Below are 7,759 nucleotides of genomic sequence, written 5' to 3'. Positions count from 1 at the left end.
AAAATATTAATTTATGGTTGCAGGAGGAATTGTGCATGGGCAAAAAATTTTAGAAAATGACATGGAAGTAGATCTGACAAAAATTCAAGTAATATATAACCTACATCCACCTACTACTGTAATAGAAGTTAGGAGCTTTTTAGGACATGCTGGTTTTTACAGGTAATATATTAAAGATTTTTCAAAGATTATAAAGCTTTTATGCCAACTTTTGGAAAAAGATACAAAATTTGATTTTAATCAAGAGTGCCTCAATGCCTTTGAAACATTGAAGGAAAAATTAATCTTTGCTTCTATAATTGTTTCACCTGATTGAGAGAAACCATTTCAATTAATGTGTGATGCTAGTGATTATACAATAGGAGCTATTTTAGGGCAAAGATATGACAAAATTTTTAAAGTTATATAATATGCTAGTAAAACTCTCAATGATACTCAGATTAATATACCACTACTGAAAGAGAGTAATTAGCCAGTGTTTATGCTTTTGATAAGTTTGGGTCATGTCTAATTGGAGGTAAATGTGTTGTGCATATAGACCACTCAACTATAAAATATTTGACGCAAAAGAAGGCTATGAAACCAAGATTAATTAGATGGGTACGTCTGATGAAAGAATTTGATTTTGTGGTAGTTGATGCACATAAAATATATAGTATTTTTAGACACATTTTTATACCTATTTTTTGAGATATTGTGCTATAATGGAATATATTTGTGTGTTTGTCTTTCACGTACAAGTAAAAAGGTGAAAAATGCTAAAAGCAGATAAAAAGGATCAAATTTGCAGCAGTGAAATAGAGAAGGTCGCGTCTAAGCTCCAGAGGCCCCGCGCTTAAGCCCCAGTAATAATTACTTGACGGGTTAATTCATTTTGATGAAATTTGAAGAGACATTTGAGACACCTATTGGCTAAAATGGGTGGTTATAACTACCAAGGATGAAATTATAATTAAAAAACTTGTGAAAGGAGACATTCCTTGGTAAATACATCGAATCAGGACACATTTTGAAGAGATACCAAGACACCTCTTGGAAAATTATAAAAGAAGGAAGTTGAAACTTTTTGAAGGGGGGAGTCTTAAAAAATCTTAAGAAGTTCTGAAAGGTTCTTGAAGAAGTTTGTGGAAAATCTTTTAAAAAACATTTCAGGAACCACAAATTTATTTTCCTTTTGTTTATAGTTTTAATTTGAGAGTTAAGAGTGTTGTAAGAGAGAAGAGATTCAAAGGAACTTCAAGAATTTGGTGGAGGATTTGAGATAAGTTTTTATCTTTGTTTTAAACTACTTTTGGTTTTATTTGAGACTTATTATTGGTTTGACAATAATTTCTACTTTTAAACTAAAGTGTGGTTTTGATTTCTCCATGAATTTTGAGTAGTTTTCTTTATCTTTCTCCTTAAAATGATAAGTAATTAAAGTGTTGGATGGAAGTTCCAGAGAGTATTAATATTTAATGTTGGAAGAAGTTATGATGATTTAATTCCATGCACTTCATTTACTTCTTGATCTGGCCCATCTAGATGTTAAAATTTGTTATAAGAACATGTAAAAACTGGGATGATATTGTCTCAGTCAACAATTGGAAAGAATCACATGAGATTGTATGAATAAGAATGTAGTTCATATGATTGAGTGTAAATAAATAGGCATATAATCTTTGAATGGTGTAGAGTTAGAGGACTTTAGAGATACAGGCTAAAGCCCCTAACTAGTTTTATTGTTTTAGGTTTTGATATGAGATCTTAGCCCCTAGGTGGAGGGAACCGAGGGAACTCTAGAGTGAGAACTAGTATCATCCCTGTTAACCGGTTTTTATGAACTATTCAAACTTTAAATTAGTCAATGATCTTTATAGCATTTTTAGTAAGGGTAAATAATAATATTGCTCTTATCTTGCACAACACAATTTGGATACTTCCACAATAGAATTCCTATACTTATTACTAATTCGTGATAAAGAGAGAGATATTTCGTATTCAGTACTTTTCTTTTACATAAACTCAAGTTATCTTTAGTAAGTTTTTATTTCAAACTTTAAAAATACCAAAAAGAGTTCAAATTTCATTCCTGTGATAAAAACTATAGTTTAAGTATTTGTCTTTTAAAGTAGAAAGTTCGGTTACTTTAATTATCGCATACTGTGAACGATCCCCGTAGGTTTGATATTTGGGGTTTAATAAAAAATCCTATATTACTTGATAAAAATACGTATATCTACGTAGTATCCTAATATAAAATTTAAATTCTTATTTTCTGCAAGATTAAGTTTTTGGTGCTGTTGCAGAGTAAGAAAGATAAGTGAAAGTATAATCAAATACATTGTTATGCTGTTGCATATAAACAATCGATATCAAGTTTTTGGCACCATTGTCGGGGATTGATTGAAAGAAAATTTCTATTTTAGAAAGTTTTATTTAAACTTTAAGAGTTATTGTAGGAATATCTTATTATAGTATTTTATTTATAAAGTATTTTTCATGTTTTATTTTATTTTATTTTATTGTTAGTGTATGAGCAGTTCAAGTTCTGAAGGAATAGTGCCCTATGATTTTGAATTAGATAGAATTGTTAAGAAAATCATAAAAAAGCAAAAAGAATTAAAATTTTGGAAAAATCTAAAAAAATTACTGAAATGTCAGATCAAAATAATCTAAATGCTAAATTCATCAAGAATTTAGACTATTAAGAGATTATGCCAACCCTACGGTAGATGAACTTCATTTTAGTATTCGAAAACCTACTGTGGTTGCTAATGCATTTGAGCTTAAACCTGCTATTATCCAAATGGTATCAAATAATCAGTTTGGGGGATCACCAACCGAAGATCCAAATTTACATCTTGCCAATTTTCTAGAATTATGCGCACATTTAAATATGATGGTGTATCAGATGTTCTTTCTTACTGAGGGATAAAGCTAAGATGTGCTTGCATTTGTTAGCATCTGGATCTATCAGAAATTGAGGTGATTTAGCACAAAAATTTTTTGCTAAATTTTTTCCACCATAAAAAACTATGAAGCTTAGAAATGATATTACATCTTTTATTCAGTTTGAAAGGGAATCTATTTATGAAGCATGGGAATGATTTAAAGATCTCCTTAGAAAGTGTCCATACCATGTTATACCAAATTGGTTAATAATTTAAACTTTTTATAATGGATTAGATGGGTCTCTTAGATGTATTATCGATGTCGCTGCAGGTGGTTCATTGATGTCAAAACCATATCATGATGCTTATGATTTAATTGAAGAAATGACTACCAATAGTTTTTAATGGCCTTCTGAGAGGAGAGGGTATTCTGAGAGGGTAAATCTTAAAAAAATTGCCAATATTCATAAATCTGATGCATTTACTATGTTAAAAAATCAAGTTGTTGCAATTTCAAGGAAGTTAGACCAATTTGAAATGAATTTTTCTCAACCAGTTTCTATGATTGAAGAGAAATCATTCGGCAAAATGGTAGATTCTCAAGCATCATTAGAAACTTTGAATGCCATAAATAACAAGCCAAATAAGCCATATTAAAATTATTATAACCCAGGTTGGCAGAACCATCCTAATTTTAATTGGAATAATACTTCAGGTGGTAGTAACCAAAAATGAGGGAACAACCAAGTAAACCCATTGGGAAACTGGAACAATCAAGGGAATAATAATAATAGATCTACCTATCCTACAGATTTCAATAGTAATCCACAATTTAATGAGAAGAAGTTATCTATAGAAGAAGTGGTGCTACAAATGAGAAATCAGTTACAAAGTCAAGGAGCTACAATTAGAAATATTGAGAATCAACTTGGAGATATCACAAATTCATTAAGTAATAGATCCCAAGGAACACTTACTAGTAATACTGAAATAAATCCAAAACACCAGAATAAAAAGCAAATAAAAGCCATTCAACTTAGAAGCGGAAGAGAGTTGGAAGGCAGGGTTCAAAAAGAAATTAAAGTAGAAAGAGAAGAAATTGAAGAACCAAAAGAGGACGCTCCGAAAGGTTCAAAACTCCACTGAAAGTTAACTTGGAAAAACCACCACCTCCATTTCCTCAGAGGCTTCATCAACAGAAGTTGGATAAGCAATTTTGAAAATTTATGGAAATTTTTAAGAAGCTTACAATTAATATTCCATTTGTTGAAGCCTTAAAATAAATGCCAAACTATGTAAAGTTTATGAACGATAATCTCAAAAGAAAAAAGATGTTTGAAGATAATGAGACAGTTGCACTTAGTGAGGAGTGCAGTGCTATAATTCAGAAAAAACTTCCTGAAAATCTTAAAGATCCTGGTAGCTTTACTATTCCAGGTGCAATAGGAGACAAATTTTATATAAAAGCTTTATGTGATTTAGGTGCAAGAATTATTCTTATGCCATGATCAATATTCAAATGATTGGGATTAGGAGAAATAACCCCTACTACTGTAACTCTGGAGGTAGCAGATCGTTCAATAACATACCCTAAAGGAGTTATAGAAGATGTCCTAATCAAAGTGGATTAATTTATCTTTCCTATTTATTTCATTGCGCTAGATATGGAGGAAGATAAAGAGATACCTATCATTATGGGGAGACCTTTTCTAGCCACAGGAAGAGCAATGATAGATGTGCAGATGGGGGAATAAAAACAATGTGCGTCAATGATCAAAAGGTTACTTTCAATATTTCAAGATCAATGAAATATCCTGCAAAAGGTAGAGATGATGAATGTTATAGAATGGATGTTATAAGATATCTGAGTGACTCCCATTTAAAAAGTAATTATGAAGAAAAATCTGAAGTCAAAGATTTGGAACATGAGCAAGAAGAGGAATTATATCAATGTGAAGATCTTTATAAGAAAGATTCAAAATAAGAAAGATTCAAACAAAGATTCAAACTATGTTTGAGAAAGTTATGAAATTTTGGAGAGCATAGAGAAAGATAAATCATTTTGCCCATCAATAGAAATTGCAAGAGCCCAACAAAATGAACTTCAGTTGAAGTTAATTCCTAAACATTTGAAGTACGTCTTTTGAGGTGATTCCTCTACTTTACTAGTTATAATTTCCTAAAAATTAACGATGGAAGACAAAGAAAGACTGATGAAAATTTTGAAAAATTTTAAGAAAGCCTTTGGATGGACAATAACTGATGTTAAGGGAATCCGTCCTTCAATTTATTTGCGTCCTTCAATTTATTTGCATAAAATTCATATGGAAGAGAATTGAAAACTCAGGGCTGATCCTCAGAGCAGATTGAATCCTATTATGAAAGAAGTAGTTAAGAATGAAATTTTAAAGTGGTTGGATGCTGAAGTAATCTACCCTTTTTCAAATAGTACAAGGGTTAGTCCAATTCACTGCGTGCCTAAGAAAGGAGGAGTAACTATGACTGTAAATGAACATAATGAATTAATACTCATTAGACAAGTCACATGGTGGCAAATATGCATTGATTATAAAAAATTAAATCTCTCCACAAGGAAAGATCATTTTCTACTACCCTTTCTAGATCAAATGTTGGATAAACTGACTGGGCATAAATACTTTTATTTTCTAGATGGATATGTTGGTTATCACCAAATATAAATAACTCATGAGGATCAAGAGAAAACAACATTTACCAGTCCTTATAGTACATTTGTTTTTAGAAGAATGCCCTTTGGTTTATGTAATGCCCCTACTGCATTTCAAAGATGTATGAAGGCAATTTTTTGTGATTTAAGTGAAAAAGAGATTGAGGTCTTTATGGATCATTTTTCAGTGTTTGGAACTTCATTTGCTCATGTCTAGAACATTTATCTAAAGTTCTCAAATGCTGTGAAGTAACAAATTTTATCCTTAATTCAGAAAAATGCCAATTTATGGTGGCAGGAGGAATAACATTAGGACATCAAATATCAGAAAATGGTATGAAAATAGATCCTGCTAAAATTCAAGTGCTCACTAGTTTACCTTATCCAACTAAAATAAGAGAAAATAGGAGTTTTTTAAGACATGTTGGATTCTACAGGCGATATATTAAATACTTTTTAAAAATTGCTAAGCGTTATTGCCATTTACTTGAAAAAGATATTATTTTCAATTTTGATGAAGAATGGTTAAAAGCTTTTGAGTTATTAAAGGAAAATTAGTCATTGCACCAATTATAGTTTCACCAGATTGGGGAAAACCTTTTAAATTGATGTGTGATGCTAGAGAGATCATGCGACTATTAAGTACTTAACGAAAAAGAAGGATCCTAACCTAGACTTATAAGATGGGTTCTTCTTTTGCAAGAATTTGACTTTGAAATAGTAGATAGAAAGGAGACTGAAAATCAAATTGTTGATCATTTGTCCAGGTTTGAATTAGAAAAACCACTCTGTTTTGAAAAAGAAATTAATGAATATTTTCCAGATGAAAAATTGTTCAGTATTAATGAGTGGCGTGTTCTTTTTGTTAGTGATATTATACCCTATGAAAAATGACATACCAACAGAAGAGGAAATTTATATCTAAAGCTAGGACTTATTTTTGAGATAACCCATTTTTATATAAATAATGGAAGGATCTGATTATTCGAAGATGTGTGCCTTTAGAAGAAACTTATGAAATTATCCAAAAATGTCATAATTCTGATTTTTGGGAACATTTTGTTGTTGATAAAACAACATACAAAATTTTACAATTTGGATTTTATTGGCCTACTTTCTTTAGAGATTTTAATGCTTATATTAAAACTTGTGATTGATGCGAACAAGTAGACAATATATCTAGACTCCATAAGAAATGAAAAGCCCCTCAATTATATGCTAGAAGCTGAAATATGTCATGTTGGGGATTAGATTTCATGGGATCATTTATACAATCTTTTGAGAATTTATATATACTGTTATCAGTGGACTATGTATCCAAATAGATAGAAGTTTTTGCTTTACCTCGATGTGATACTCAAGGTGTTGCAACGTTTTTGAAAACAAACATATTTTATAGATTTGGGATGCTGAGAGTATCATAACTGATGGGGGAAGTCATTTCGGAAATGCCACAATGGATAAATTGTTAAAGAAACATCATATAAACCATAGGTTTGCTACTGCTTACAATCCTCAGACAAGTGGTTTGGCTGAATTATCCAATCATGAAATTAAAAGAATTATGAAAAAATCTGTAAATCCAACAAAAATGGATTGGTTAGTTAAACTTGACTATGCTTTGTGGGCTTATATGACTGCATACAGAACTCCTACAGGAATGTCCTCATATAGGCTAATATTTGGGAAAGCTTATCACTTTCCAGTTGAACTTGAGCATAAAGCATATTGCACAATTAAAGAGTTCAATTATAATTTGAAAGATGCTCGTGAGAAAAGATTATTAGAAATAAATGAGCTTGAAGAAATAAGGAATGAGTCTTATGAAAGTGCTAAGATTTACAAGGAAAAGATGAAGATGGGGCATGATCGAAGGATTCTTACTAAAAATTTTTAGCCAGGGCAACCAGTTTTGCTATATAATGCAAGGTTAAGATTATTTCTAGGCAAACTTAAGTCCACGCATTTGTTGTAATGAAAGTTTCTCTATGGAGTTGTAGATATCAAAGATCCTAAAACTGAGAAAACATTTAAAGTGAATAGTCACAGGCTGAAACCCTACTTTTTAGGGGATCAACTTAAATTAAATGATCTTATGTTGTTAGTGATGTTAGAATAAGCACTGGTTACGTCGGGCTGACGACGTAAAACCAAGTGCACTGTATGAGGCAACCCATAGTTATCAGTGTGCTTTTGCTTT

Source organism: Phalaenopsis equestris, unplaced genomic scaffold (assembly GCF_001263595.1).
Source record: "Phalaenopsis equestris unplaced genomic scaffold, ASM126359v1 Scaffold000104, whole genome shotgun sequence".
Lineage (NCBI taxonomy): Eukaryota > Viridiplantae > Streptophyta > Magnoliopsida > Asparagales > Orchidaceae > Phalaenopsis > Phalaenopsis equestris.
Note: the sequence above shows the minus strand (reverse complement) of the source record.